We start from the raw sequence: 14,738 nt of genomic DNA on the forward strand, positions 1-14,738 counted from the left end.
GGAGGGTGAGGGAACAGCTGCAGTCGCCTGCGGTTCCTGCGCAATGTTTGCCATCTTGCCAAAGGTTGCAGGCAGCTTTACCTGCAGCAACTGTATGTTGATTGCCCTCTTAGAAGACAAAGTCCAGCAACTGGAGGAACGTGTAGCTACGCTCCAAAGAATTGGAGAGCTGGAGCTCTTCTTGGAAGCAACAGAGCACACCGTCTCCACCAAGGAGGAGACAGGGGACACCCCTGAAAAGGAGGCTAGTTCACCAACACAGGTGCCAGATAGATGGAGAAATGTGACTCAAAGAAGTATGAGGCCCAGGGTTTGCTCTGATTGTTTAGAAATACACAATCACTTTGAAGTCCTCTCCCCTAGCATGGAAGACGAAGAACAGACTCCATTTGAAGATCTCTCCCTCAAGACGAGCAGCAAAGTCAGTCCTCAGGGAATGTGCAGGCGACCTTGGAACGGACAGCTCACGGAAGAACCCCGACCAAACCTAAGAGGAGGCGTGTAGTGGCGATAGGGGATTCCCTACTGAGGGCAACAGAAGCAGTGATCTGTGGGCCTGACAAGAGGTCTCGGGAGGTGTGCTGTCTCCCCGGGGCTAAGATCCAAGATGTAACTGAACGACTGCAAGGAATCATAAAACCCACTGACAAATACCCCTTCCTCTTGGTTCATGTGGGAACCAATGACACTGCAAGCAATAGCCTCCAGAAGATCAAAAGAGACTACGAGGCTCTGGGCAGGAAATTGAAGCAATTAAATGCACAAATTGTCATCTCATCTGTCCTCCCAGTTGAACGACGTGACCCAGGGAGAGAGGGAAAAATAGTGGAATTGAACAGCTGGCTTCGCAAATGGTGTAAACAGGAACGGTTTGGATTCTTAGATCACGGACTGCAGTTTCTTGAAGATGGACTTCTGGCAAGCGATGGGCTGCACCTCACAACGGTTGGGAGAAATGTTTTTGCCAAAAATCTCAGAAACCTCATCAGGAGGGCTTTAAACTGACTAATGTGGGGGAGGGAGACAGTGCTCCTGAAGGTAGGAGTCTATCAATTGATGAAGATGATCATCCAAATGTCATAGACCAAATGGAGCAAACAGCACGCAGACCTAGTGGTGGGAGGAAAAAATCCTTAAATAAGAGTCACGGGGGGAATGATTAATGGACTTCAATGTCTGTACACTAATGCGCAAAGCATGGGAAATAAACAAGATGAGCTTGAGCTCTTGGTACAGCAAACTAAATATGACATAATAGGCATCACTGAAACCTGGTGGGATAAGTCCCATGACTGGAATGTAATAATGGGGGGATACAATCTATTTCAGAGAAACAGACCAGACAAGAAAGGAGGAGGAGTGGCGTTATATGTCAGGGATGTGTATACCTGTGAAGAGATCCAAGATTTAGATCCTCAAAGCCAAAGTGAGAGCATTTGGGTCAAAATTAAGGGAGAGAAGAATAACAGAGACCTCATTGTGGGAGTTTACTATAGATCCCCAAGCCAAACGGAGGACATAGATGATGCCTTCCTGGAACAGATGGCCAAGCATGCAAAAGGAAGGGAGATAGTAGTAATGGGGGACTTCAATTACCCGGATATTTGTTGGATGTCAAACTCAGCCAAGAGCATAAGGTCAAACAGATTCCTCACTGGCCTTGCAGACAACTTCATTGTCCAGAAAGTGGGAGAAGCAACAAGAGGAACAGCCATTTTAGATCTGGTCCTAACCAATGTTGATGACCTGGTTAGTGGGGTAGAAGTGGAAGGATCATTAGGCGCGAGTGATCATGCTCTTCTGAAGTTTACTATACAGCGGAAAGGAGCAGCCAAGCATACTAGGGCTCAATTTCTTGACTTTAAGAAAGCCGACTTCATAAAACTTAGGGAAGTGCTGGGTGAGATCCCATGGACAGTAATACTAAAAGGAAAGGGAGTTCATGATGGCTGGGAGTTTGTTAAGAGGGAGATAGTAAAAGCACAACGTCAGGCAATACCAATGAGACGGAAACATGGAAGGTGCCTAAAGAAGCCAGGGTGGCTATCTAAAGAACTTTTAACTGAGTTAAGATTAAAAAAGGATGTGTACAAAAAATGGAAAAGGAGGGAAACCACCAAAGAGGAATTCAAACAAATAGCCAGCACGTGTAGACACAAAGTCAGAAAAGCTAAAGCACAGAATGAACTCAGGCTTGCTAGAGAGGTTAAAAGCAACAAAAAAGGCTTTTATGGGTATGTTCGTAGCAAAAGGAAGAACAAAGAAACAGTGGGGTCACTCAGAGGAGAAGATGGTGAAATGCAAACAGGGGACACAGAAAGGGCTGAACTCCTCAATGCCTTCTTTGCCTCAGTCTTCTCCGATAAAGAAAACAATGCCCGACCTGAAGAATTTGGAGCAAATGATTCAGCAGAGGAAACACAGCCCAGAATAACTAAGGAGATAGTACAAGAATACTTGGCTAGTTTAGATGTATTCAAGTCTCCAGGGCCAGACGAACTGCATCCAAGAGTATTAAAAGAACTGGCAGTGGTGATCTCAGAACAACTGGCAGTCATCTTTGAGAATTCCTGGAGAACAGGCGAAGTCCCGGCAGACTGGAGGAGGGCAAATGTTGTCCCTATTTTCAAAAAGGGGAAAAGAGAGGACCCAAATAATTACCGCCCAGTCAGTCTGACATCAATACCAGGGAAGTTTCTGGAGCAGATCATTAAGCAAACAGTCTGTGAGCACCTAGAAAGGAATGCTGTGATCACCAATAGTCAGCATGGATTTCTGAAAAATAAGTCATGTCAGACTAACCTGATCTCGTTTTTTGACAGAATTACAAGCCTGGTAGATGAAGGGAACGCAGTGGATGTAGCCTACCTTGATTTCAGCAAGTCATTTGACAAGGTGCCCCATGATATTCTTGTAAAGAAGCTGGTAAAATGCGGTCTTGACTATGCTACCACTCAGTGGATTTGTAACTGGCTGACTGACCGAACCCAAAGGGTGCTCATCAATGGTTCCTCTTCATCCTGGAGAAGAGTGACTAGTGGGGTGCCACAGGGTTCTGTCTTGGGCCCGGTCTTATTCAACATCTTTATCAACCACTTGGATGATGGACTCAAGGGCATCCTGATCAAATTTGCAGATGACACCAAACTGGGAGGGGTGGCTAACACCCCAGAGGACAGGATCACACTTCAAAACGACCTTGACAGATTAGAGAACTGGGCAAAAACAAACAAGATGAACTTTAACAGGGAGAAATGTAAAGTATTGCACTTGGGCAAAAAAAATGAGAGGCACAAATACAAGATGGGTGACACCTGGCTTGAGAGCAGTACATGTGAAAAGGATCTAGGAGTCTTGGTTGACCACAAACTTGACATGAGCCAACAGTGTGACGCGGCAGCTAAAAAAGCCAATGCAATTCTGGGCTGCATCAATAGGAGTATAGCATCTAGATCAAGGGAAGTAATAGTGCCACTGTATTCTGCTCTGGTCAGACCTCACCTGGAGTACTGTGTCCAGTTCTGGGCACCACAGTTCAAGGAGGACACTGACAAACTGGAACGTGTCCAGAGGAGGGCAACCAAAATGGTCAAAGGTCTGGAAACGATGCCTTATGAGGAACGGCTAAGGGAGCTGGGCATGTTTAGCCTGGAGAAGAGGAGGTTAAGGGGTGATATGATAGCCATGTTCAAATATATAAAAGGATTTCACATAGAGGAGGGAGAAAGGTTGCTTTCTGCTGCTCCAGAGAAGCGGACACGGAGCAATGGATCCAAACTACAAGAAAGAAGATTCCACCTAAACATTAGGAAGAACTTCCTGACAGTAAGAGCTGTTCGACAGTGGAATTTGCTGCCAAGGAGTGTGGTGGAGTCTCCTACTTTGGAGGTCTTTAAGCAGAGGCTTGACAACCATACGTCAGGAGTGCTCTGATGGTGTTTCCTGCTTGGCAGGGGGTTGGACTCGATGGCCCTTGTGGTCTCTTCCAACTCTATGATTCTAGGTAGAGGGGAGAACTTCTCCTAAAGCGGTGAAGCTTGAACAGAGGAGTGCTCCTTCCTCTCCCACAGGTTCAGCTGAGAAGTCTAGACGGTGCCGTAAGTCAGAGGGGGAGCTCTCTGATGCCAAGGACGTTCTAGCTGGCCCTAGTGAGTCAGAGGGGGTACCTGAAGTTGAGTTGAGACTTTCAACTCAGACAACAAAAGGTAAACCTCCTGACAGGTTTACACTCACAAGTGTGTGGGTTGGTATGGCACAGTGTGAACCTGAGTGTTTTGAGGATGTTCAGAAACTGCCTCAGGAAGAAGCCAGGAAATGGCATGAGACAATGCAGAAGGAGATGAGCTCAATGGAGTCTCTAGGTCTGTTCTCCCTCACAACGTTGCCGGCTGGCAAACAGGCTGTGAGTAGCCGCTGGGACCATCGGCTGGGTGAGGACTGCAGGGCCTGCTCCCTTCCAAGGCCTTTTCGAACTGGCCCAGGGGGCGTGGCCCAGGCCCTCTCTCCCAGCTATAAAGGGACTCCTGCTGCAGGGAAGCCTCGGACCATCGGCTGGGTGAGGACTGCAGGGCCTGCTCCCTTCCAGGGCCTTTTCCAACTGGCCCAGGGGGCGTGGCCCAGGCCCTCTTTCTCAGCTATAAAGGGACTCCTGCTGTGGGGACGCCTCGGACCATTGGCTGGGTGAGGACTGCAGGGCCTGCTCCCTTCCAGGGCCTTCTCCAACTGGCCCAGGGGGCGTGGCCCAGGCCCTCTTTCTCAGCTATAAAGGGACTCCTGCTGTGGGGACGCCTCGGACCATTGGCTGGGTGAGGACTGCAGGGCCTGCTCCCTTCCAGGGCCTTCTCCAACTGGCCCAGGGGGCGTGGCCCAGGCCCTTTCTCCCGGCTATAAAGGGACTCCTGCTGCGGTGAGGCCTCGGACCATTGGCTGGGTGAGGACTGCAGGGCCTGCTCCCTTCCAGGGTCTTCTCCAACTGGCCCAGGGGGCGTGGCCCAGGCCCTTTCTCCCAGCTATAAAGGGACTCCTGCTGCAGGGAAGCCTCGGACCATCGGCTGGGTGAGGACTGCAGGGCCTGCTCCCTTCCAGGGCCTTTTCCAACTGGCCCAGGGGGCGTGGCCCAGGCCCTTTCTCCCAGCTATAAAGGGACTCCTGCTGCAGGGAAGCCTCGGACCATCGGGTGGGTGAGGACTGCAGGGCCTGCTCCCTTCCAAGGCCTTTTCCAACTGGCCCCGGGGGCATGGCCCAGGCCCTCTCTCCCAGCTATAAAGGGACTCCTGCTGCAGGGAAGCCTCGGACCATCGGCTGGGTGAGGACTGCAGGGCCTGCTCCCTTCCAGGGCCTTCTCCAACTGGCCCAGGGGGCGTGGCCCAGGCCCTCTTTCTCAGCTATAAAGGGACTCCTGCTGTGGGGACGCCTCGGACCATCGGCTGGGTGAGGACTGCAGGGCCTGCTCCCTTCCAGGGCCTTCTCCAACTGGCCCAGGGGGCGTGGCCCAGGCCCTTTCTCCCAGCTATAAAGGGACTCCTGCTGCAGGGAAGCGTCGGACCATCGGCTGGGTGAGGACTGCAGGGCCTGCTCCCTTCCAGGGCCTTCTCCAACTGGCCGAGGGGGCGTGGCCCAGGCCCTCTCTCCCAGCTATAAAGGGACTCCTGCTGCGGGGAAGCCTCGGACCATCGGCTGGGTGAGGACTGCAGGGCCTGCTCCCTTCCAGGGCCTTCTCCAACTGGCCCAGGGGGCGTGGCCCAGGCCCTTATTTGGAACAAACTTTTGGGGAAGCTGGGAAGTGTTCTGCAATTGCTTCCCTGTTCCAATGTGTTTTAAAATGTCCCCAAGCAGTCAGTGGCAATTTAAATTTGTATTTCTTTTTTTCCTTTTTTCTCTTGTTGGGGGTGGGTGGGTGTAATCGATATTTGGTTGGGGATTAATTTTAGTATAATTGTTCTGTTTTTGTTTTCTGTTGTTTTATTGGTTCTGTATAGTTTGTGTTTTGTTTTTAAGGGGCGGGATCAGGGCTGCCTGGGAGTGAGGCCCCAGCCAACACGATGGCTGGGACAAGTTCCACAGGGGGGGAAGCACTGGGACATCCGATCTCGGTGATCATGGGCAGGAGGCGGAGTTACGCTAAGACCAGACCATGTCATTACCGAAGAGGCAGGTTTAGTCGTTGTTTGAAGACTATCCCTGCCTCCGGGTCTGGCCTTGACCAGATAGATACTGGAATCAACAGGGGAAACCCACATAACCTGAAGGTGTTGCTGTGTAATGCCAGGTCAATGATGAATAAAACCACTGCCATCCACGACCTGATTGTGGATGGAGGATTTGACCTGGCTTGTGTGACAGAGACCTGGTTGAATGAGGCAGATGGGCCTGTCCTTGCTGCCGCTTGCCCACCAGGTTTCTCTTACGCACAGCAACCCAGGTCATGTGGGCGGGGAGGGGGGGTTGCAGTGATTTTTAGGAAGTCAGTAGTTTGCATCAGGCGTCCTACTGGGAAGACCCAGTTTTCTGAGTGCATGTTATGGAAGTTGGGCAATAGGGGCAGTACAGGATTCCTTTTGGTGTACCGACCTCCCCGCTGCACCAAGGATTCCCTGTCCGAGCTGCTTCAGGTCGTGGCGGATGTTCTCCTGGAGACACCTAGTTTGGTTGTCCTAGGGGATTTTAACATCCATGCCAACACGACCTTACAAGGGGCCGCTCGGGACTTTGTGAAAAGCATGGCCTCCATGGGGCTGTCCCTGAATAAGTTGGGCCCAACTCATAGTCATGGACATGCCTTAGACCTGGTATTCACCTCTAGTGACGTGGGTGATCTGACACTAAGTAAAAATGAAACCAAAGAAGTGCCATGGTCAGATCACTTCCTGGTGCAACTGGACTTCTCTGCGACCCTTCCCCTCTGCAGGGAGGTGGGACCAATTCGGATGGTCCGCCCCCGCCACTTAATGGATCCAAATGGTTTCCAGAGAGTGGTAGGGGATGCTTTATCCCATGTTGATGGCCTTTCAGCTGATTCCCTGGTGGCCCGCTGGAATGCGGAGTTAACCAGGGCTATCGACTGTCTGGCTCCGAAGCGCCCTCTCCGATTGCATGGAGCCCGGACAGCCCCGTGGTTTTCTTCGGAGCTGAGGGCGATGAAACAATCGCTGAGACGGCTAGAGCGTCGGTGGCAGAAAACTCACTCCGAATCTGACCGGACACAGGTTAGAGCTCAACGTCGAGCCTACCAACTGGCGATAGCGACGGCGAAGAAGACTTTCTTCACCGCCTCTATTGCATCTGCAGAAAATAGTAGCAGGAGACTCTTTCAGGTGGTCCGCAATTTAACGGAACCACCTTTACCACCGGGGCCTTGTAAAGACCCCAAGATCTCCTGCAACGAATATTCGGAAGGAGCTAGACACCACCGTGGGAGCAGGGCTGGGGCGGGAGAGTGCTGGAGCTCTGTCTGGTCAAGTTGCATGGAATCAATTTCAATCTGTTACCCCCGAGGATGTGGACAGGCTGCTTGGACACGTGAAACCAACCACCTGTCTCCTTGATCCTTGCCCATCCTGGCTTATAAAAGCTAGCCGGGAAGGGCTGGGCGATGGGCTCTGCGGGGTGGTGAATGCTTCCCTCTGTGAGGGAACATTCCCAGATCCGCTGAAAGAGGCGGTCATTAAACCGCTTCTTTAAAAACCATCTTTAGACCCGGCCAGTATGGCCAACTATCGCCCAGTCTCAAATCTTCCATTCTTGGGCAAGGTGATTGAGCGTGTGGTTGCTGAACAACTCCAGGCACGCCTGGAGGATGCGGACCATTTGGATCCCTTCCAATCGGGGTTCAGGCCTCATCACGGGACTGAAACTGCTTTGGTCGCACTGGTTGATGATCTCCGGCGAGCTAGGGACAAAGGTGAGAGTTGTTTCCTAGTTCTGCTGGATCTCTCAGCGGCCTTTGATACAACTGACCATAACATCCTTCTGGACCGTCTAGAGGGGTTGGGAGCTGGGGGCACTGTTATACAGTGGTTTCGCTCCTTCCTCCTGGGCCGTGTTCAGAAAGTGGTGGTGGGGGATGAGTGTTCAGACCCTTGGGCCCTCACTTGTGGGGTGCCTCAGGGTTCCGTCCTCTCCCCCATGCTTTTTAATATCTATATGAAGCCGCTGGGAGAGATCATCAGGGGGGTTGGACTGGGTGTCCATCAATATGCAGATGATACCCAGCTCTACCTCTCTTTCAAATCAGAACCAGTGAAGGCGGTGAAGGTCCTGTGTGAGTGCCTGGAGGCGGTTGGAGGATGGATGGCGGCTAATGGATTGAAGTTGAATCCTGACAAGACAGAAGTACTGTTTTTGGGGGACAGGGGGCGGGCTGGTGTGGAGGACTCCCTGGTCCTGAATGGGGTAACTGTGCCCCTGAAGGACCAGGTGCGTAGCCTGGGAGTCATTTTGGACTCACAGCTGTCCATGGAGGCGCAGGTCAATTCTGTATCCAGGGCAGCTGTCTACCAACTCCACCTGGTACGCAGGCTGAGACCCTACCTGTCCACGGACTGTCTCACCAGAGTGGTGCATGCTCTGGTTATCTCCCGCTTGGACTACTGCAATGCGCTCTACGTGGGGCTACCTTTGAAGGTGACTCAGAAACTACAGCTAATCCAGAATGCGGCAGCTAGACTGGTGACTGGGGGCGGCCGCCGAGACCACATAACACCGTTCTTGAAAGACCTACATTGGCTCCCAGTACGTTTCCGAGCACAATTCAAAGTGCTGGTGTTGACCTTTAAAGCCCTAAACGGCCTCGGCCCAGTATACCTGAAGGAGCGTCTCCACCCCCATCGTTCTGCCCGGGCGCTGAGGTCCAGCGCTGAGGGTCTTCTAACGGTTCCCTCATTGCGAGAAGCAAAGCTACAGGGAACCAGGCAGAGGGCCTTTTTGGTAGTGGCGCCCGCCCTGTGGAACGCCCTCCCATCAGATGTCAAAACGATAAACAACTACCTGACATTCAGAAGACATCTTAAGGCAGCCCTGTTAAGGGAAGTTTTTAATGTATGATATTTTAGTGTTTTTTTGGTTTTTGTGGAAGCCGCCCAGAGTGGCTGGGGAAGCCCAGCCAGATGGGCGGGGTACAAATAATAAATTATTATTATTATTATTTATTTATTATTATTACTGTCTTAAACCCACAGCAACTGGAGAACCGCAGTACAAGGCTAGGCTAGTAGCCAGAGGGTTCACGCAGCGGGACTGCATTATACTGAAGTATATGTTCCTACTTCCAGAAGAGAAACTCTGCACATTGTGCTGGTCCAGGGGGGAGGTTACCGTGGGGCGAGGTCCAGGACCTGAGTTGAGGGTTGCCAGACAGTCCTCCTCGGGCAAAGCAGGGTCCACAGCGAGAAGCCGGGCAAGGACAGGAACTCTGGGGGAACAGGACTGGATGCTGGCCGAAACAGCTCATCAACGACATTGCTCCCGCAACCTGGGACCGGGCTGACTGGCCTTTATCTTCTCTGAGGCCAGGGGCAGTCCCGGCCCCCAGGAGACCCGCCTCTCCTGGCCTTAAGGCGAGCACTCCTCCTGGGAGAAACCAGTTCCCTTCGCCTCTCTGCCCTGAGCCTCTGCAGTTCAGGAGAGGCCGAAGGGTTACTGGGCTCCGGGGGAGGCTCACCTGTAGCCACTGAATCCTCAACCACCTCCGGAGCCAGAGTGGATTCACCTGGTGCCTGCTCCTGAGGATCCGGCACAGGTGCAGGCGCTTCAGAATCAAGGCCCTGCCCCAGTTCAGCTGGCCCTGGAGGCGGGGACTCCTGTGCAGGCTGGGATTCCTCCGGTTCAGCCTCTGAATCGGATTCCCAGGCCATCACAGCACATGCTTTTAGCCATTGCTGCACAAAGAAGTTTGCAGGTGCATCACTTTGATGTGGATGTAGCCTATTTGAACTCAGACCTCCAGGAGCAGTTGTACATGCTCCCTCCTACAGGGTTTGAGGGCGAGGGGCAAGGCATTGTGTGGAGATTGCACAAATCGATTTATGGGCTAAGACAATCAGCCAGGAATTGGAACTTGTGTCTGAATGAAGCCTTAGAGAAGCTAGGTTTCAGGAAGAGTCTTGCTGACAGCTGCCTGTACCTTAAAGGGTCAGGAGAGTCACAGGAAATGGTTTTGGTCTTTGTTGATGACATCATTCACTTCTCAGGGGCAAAGAAACGGGTGCAGAAATTTGCCAAAGAGCTTGGTAAACGTTTTCAGCTCAAGAACCTAGGTGCAGTAAAGATCTACCTAGGTGTGCAAATAGTTAGAACTGAAAATGGTAGCTTCTTGCTCAGTCAGAAAGGCAAGATTGAGCAGTTGCTTGAGAAGTTCAGAATGTCTCATTGTGCAGGGGTCAGGACACCCATGGAGACAAGCTACGTGAAAGACAGTCAGCAAGTAGAACGCGCTGAGTTCGAGAACGCCGAGCTCTTTCAGTCAGCTCTGGGTAGTCTGTTGTATCTGTCCCAATGGAGCAGACCAGACATTGCGTTTTCTACCAATCTGCTCAGTAGGGAAGCTACGAAGCCCAGTGTAAGTACCTGGAATGGTATCAAGCGGGTACTGTGGTACCTGCAGGATACCAAGGACTTCAGTCTCAAACTGTCAGCTGCTGGTGAGACGAAGCTCACGTGCTGGACAGACAGCAACTGGGCGAATCTGGATGACGGGAAGTCCGTATCTGGGATGGTAATAAAGGTTGGGGAATCTCTTATTGGGTGGAAGTTCTGGAAGCAAAGTCTCATTGCGCTGTCCTCTACTGAGGACAGCGCACTATTGGATTTGTGCCGGGAACTGGAGTTCTATAGATGCCTGGTACAAGAGATCTGTGGGGATTGTAACTCTTCAAATGCTGAAATCTGTTTCTTCAACTGCAGCAAAGAGGTAAGCGTTATGATGGGACTGACCAAACGTACATTATCCTTTCAAGTTTGCCTGAAAGCTGGTTGCCCGTGATTAACAGCATGGAGAGTATGCGTCCCTGAGATCTGACCCTTGAGTATGTGGTTGGAAGATTGACCAAAGAAGCAGAAAGGAGGCCAGATAGACAGGCTGACCTTCAAGAGCGAAGGAGTTACAGCCAAGGGGGCCAGCAGCAGAATCTGCCAATGGAGCAACGCCAAGGTTTGGACTTGGCCATGGCATTGAGGAGGTGCTATAGATGCAACCAACCTGGGCATCTCCAGCGTCAATGCAGGGCAAGACTTCCAGGAGACGACATGGAGCAGAGACAGCAATCGACACAGAACTGTAAGCAGAAGGGGTTCTCTTCAGGGAAGAAGAACACGCGTTCTGCTCAGCTTGGGTCTGCATTTTCTCGAGAGCAGAGGATACCTCAAGGAATGTGGTTGCTGCACTCTGGCAGCAGCAGGGTTATCTGCAACAATAAGGAGGACTTTAGGACCCTCGAGAAGCCAGTCAACAGAAAAGACTCGATCTATCTTGCTGATGGTCGTAGGAGCAAGATTGATGGCCAGGGAATATGTTTCCTGCTGTGCTTGAACACTACCAGAGATTCTGTTTGTCAGCAGTTTGGACGATTGTTTACTCTCTGTAAGCTGTTTGGTTAATGCAGGGTATATATGCAGGACAGATCCTGAAGCTGAGACTCCAATACTTTGGCCACCTCATGAGAAGAGAAGACTCCCTGGAAAAGACCCTGATGTTGGGAAAGATGGAGGGCACAAGGAGAAGGGGACGACAGAGGACGAGATGGTTGGACAGTGTTCTCGAAGCTACCAGCATGCGTTTGACCAAACTGCGGGAGGCAGTGGAAGACAGGAGTGCCTGGCGTACTCTGGTCCATGGGGTCACAAAGAGTCGGACACGACTAGACTAAACAACAACAAATAGTGTTAAGTTCACGCAGGATGGTTGTCTGATAAAGAATGGAACACAGGTATGTGGCCATGCAAAGATGGAAAATGGGTTCAGGATAATTTGCCAGTTCATAAGGGGTGTGTACGTGAATTACATAGGAAAGTGGGTCATGCAAATTTCCGTGTGCTTTCAAAGATGCAAAAGGTGCAAGAACCTAAAAGTAAATAGCTGTAATTGTTTCCTAGATTGCAATGTATGTAAAATGGCCAAATCTAAGAGGAAGCCTGTGGCTTCTAAAAGTGACAGAGTATCTAAAGAAATTTTAGAACTTGTCCATTGTGACATGATAGGTCCTTTCCCACAGAAGACTGAAGGGGGCACCAGATATGCTTTTCTGGTAATAGATGATAAATCACGTTTTAGTTGGTTGCTGTTGTTAAAGCAGAAATCAGAGAGTTTCCTCACATTCAGAGAATGGGTTGCCCGAGCTGAAAAGCTCTTCGCTCACCCTGTTGTGCAGTTGCAAACAGATAGGGGCAGAGAATTTCTGAACAAACAATTTGGGGCATGGTTGCGACGTAAGGGTATCACTCATCATTTGACTAAGCCTTATAGCCCTGCTGAAAATGGTCTGTGTGAAAGACGTGGGGCTGTAATAAAGTCAGTAAAGGATTGCCTGCTAGTGGATGCAGGATCAGGTCACAACCATAGGCTGTGGGGTGAGGCTTTCCTTACAGCAAACTTTCTGATTACTAGAACCTGGTCAAGCTCTATAAAGGATTTTCCTTATCGTGTGTTGTTTGGGAAAGAACCAGAGTGGTTGATGATCATAACTGGGGTTCTTGGGAACATGTAAATATCATAGAATCATAGAGTTGGAAGAGACCACAAGGGCCATCGAGTCCAACCCCCTGCCAAGCAGGAAACACCATCAGAGCACTCCTGACATATGGTTGTCAAGCCTCTGCTTAAAGACCTCCAAAGAAGGAGACTCCACCACACTCTTTGGCAGCAAATTCCACTGTCAAACAGCTCTTACTGTCAGGAAGTTCTTCCCCAAAGCTCAGCACCAAAAAGGGGGTGCTAGATTGCAGAGACTGCGGTTTGTGGGGTATCAGTCCCATGGCAAAGGGTGGTGTTTCAATTTACTCCCAGGATGCTTGGTTTTGTCACGAAGTGCAGACTTTGCTGACCAGGACAGATGGACTACGATCCATGCCAACCCAGATTACCTACTGCTCCTGCAAGTAAGAGAAGAGGTTTCTTCTCAGCCATTGGCAACACAGGAGCAGGAGAAGGCAGATTTTCCCAAAAGATGTGGCAATAGATAATATTTCTCTAGAGGTAGAGGAAGAAGAGCCAGAGATAAGGGAGCAGGAAGTAGTTGTGGCTAGACGCTCTCAGTGTTCAAACAAGGGTGTACCTCCTCAACGTTTGACCCTAGGAGGAGTGAAAGTATGCAATGTGAGTTGTGTGGAACCACAAAGTTATAATGAAGTCTTAGACTTACCCCCTGGGGAACGTTCTTTGTGGGAACAAGCTATGAAAGAAGAAATGGACTCTTTTAAATGTAAGTGTTTGAGGTCATAATGCCGCCACCTGGTGGCAGAGTGGTGTCATGCAAGTGGGTTTATAAAAGGAAAACCCTTGCATCTGGGGAACCATGTTTTCAAGCCAGATTAGTAGCCAAAGGGTTCACTCAGTTTAAAGGGGAGAGTTATGATGAAGTGTTTTATCCCACTGTAAAGAGTGAAACCTTTCATTTAATGCTTTCCATTGCTGCTGTAAGACAATTAGCAGTGCACCATTTTGATGTTGATGCTGCATATCTGCATGCAGATTTAGACCATGAAGTGTTAATGAGACAACCCCCTGGGTTTGAAGAGGGGAATGGTGCAGTTTGGCATTTGAAAAAGGCTGTCTATGGTCTCAAACAAAGTGGAAGGTGTTGGAACCAGCGTTTAAATGAAGCCCTTGTAAAACTTGGTTTTAAAAGGAGTGTGGCTGATCCATGCCTCTACACCAAGGGGACAGGCAACAAATATCTAATGCTCTTAGTCTTCGTTGATTATTTGCTTGTGGCAGGGAGTTCCACAGATGAGATGAGATCCAGAAGCTAACAAGTCAGCTGGAAAAGAGGTTTAAGCTTAAAGCCTTAGGGCCTGTAAGCAATTACTTGGGAGTAGAAGTAAGGCAGGAAGCTGATGGAAGCTTCCTATTGAGCCAGAAGGAGAAAATTCTTCATTTGATAGGGCAGTTTGGCATGGAAAACTGCAAGCCAGTTCAGACTGCCATGACACCAGATTTCCCAAAGACAGTGTGTGATGATGAATTTGATCAGCCTGAGTTGTATCACTCAAAAATAGGATCACTGTTATATTTGAGCCAGTGGTCAAGGCCAGACATTGCGTGTGCTGCAAATGTTCTGAGCCAATGTGTATCTAAACCCAGTACTGCCGATTGGTGTGCTTTGAAAAGGCTTATCAGATATCTAAAGGGGACATTAAATGTATGTTTGAAGATATCTAGTACACAAGATGAAAAACTAGAAGTATTTGTTGATGCGAACTGGGAAAGCTATGTAGCTACCAGAAAACCTACAAGTGGAATGGTTATGATGTTTGCCAATTCCATAATTGGATGGAGGTCAAAGAAACAAGGATTTGTTGCAACCTCATCCTGTGAGGCAGAATATGGGAGCCTGTCGCTAGCATGCAATGAAATCATGTGGTTTATACAGATACTAAAAGAGCTAGATTGTAAAGTAGATTTGCCTATCCAAGTGTATGAAGATAGTCAATTGTGCATTGAATTAGTGGGCTCAGAAATAACGAAGTCTGCATCAAAGCATATTGCTATCCGTCATGCAAATGTTAGAGATTGCGTACAGAATGGG

The sequence above is a fragment of the Podarcis liolepis genome (assembly GCF_965112155.1).
Source record: "Podarcis liolepis genome assembly, chromosome: W".
NCBI lineage: Eukaryota > Metazoa > Chordata > Lepidosauria > Squamata > Lacertidae > Podarcis > Podarcis liolepis.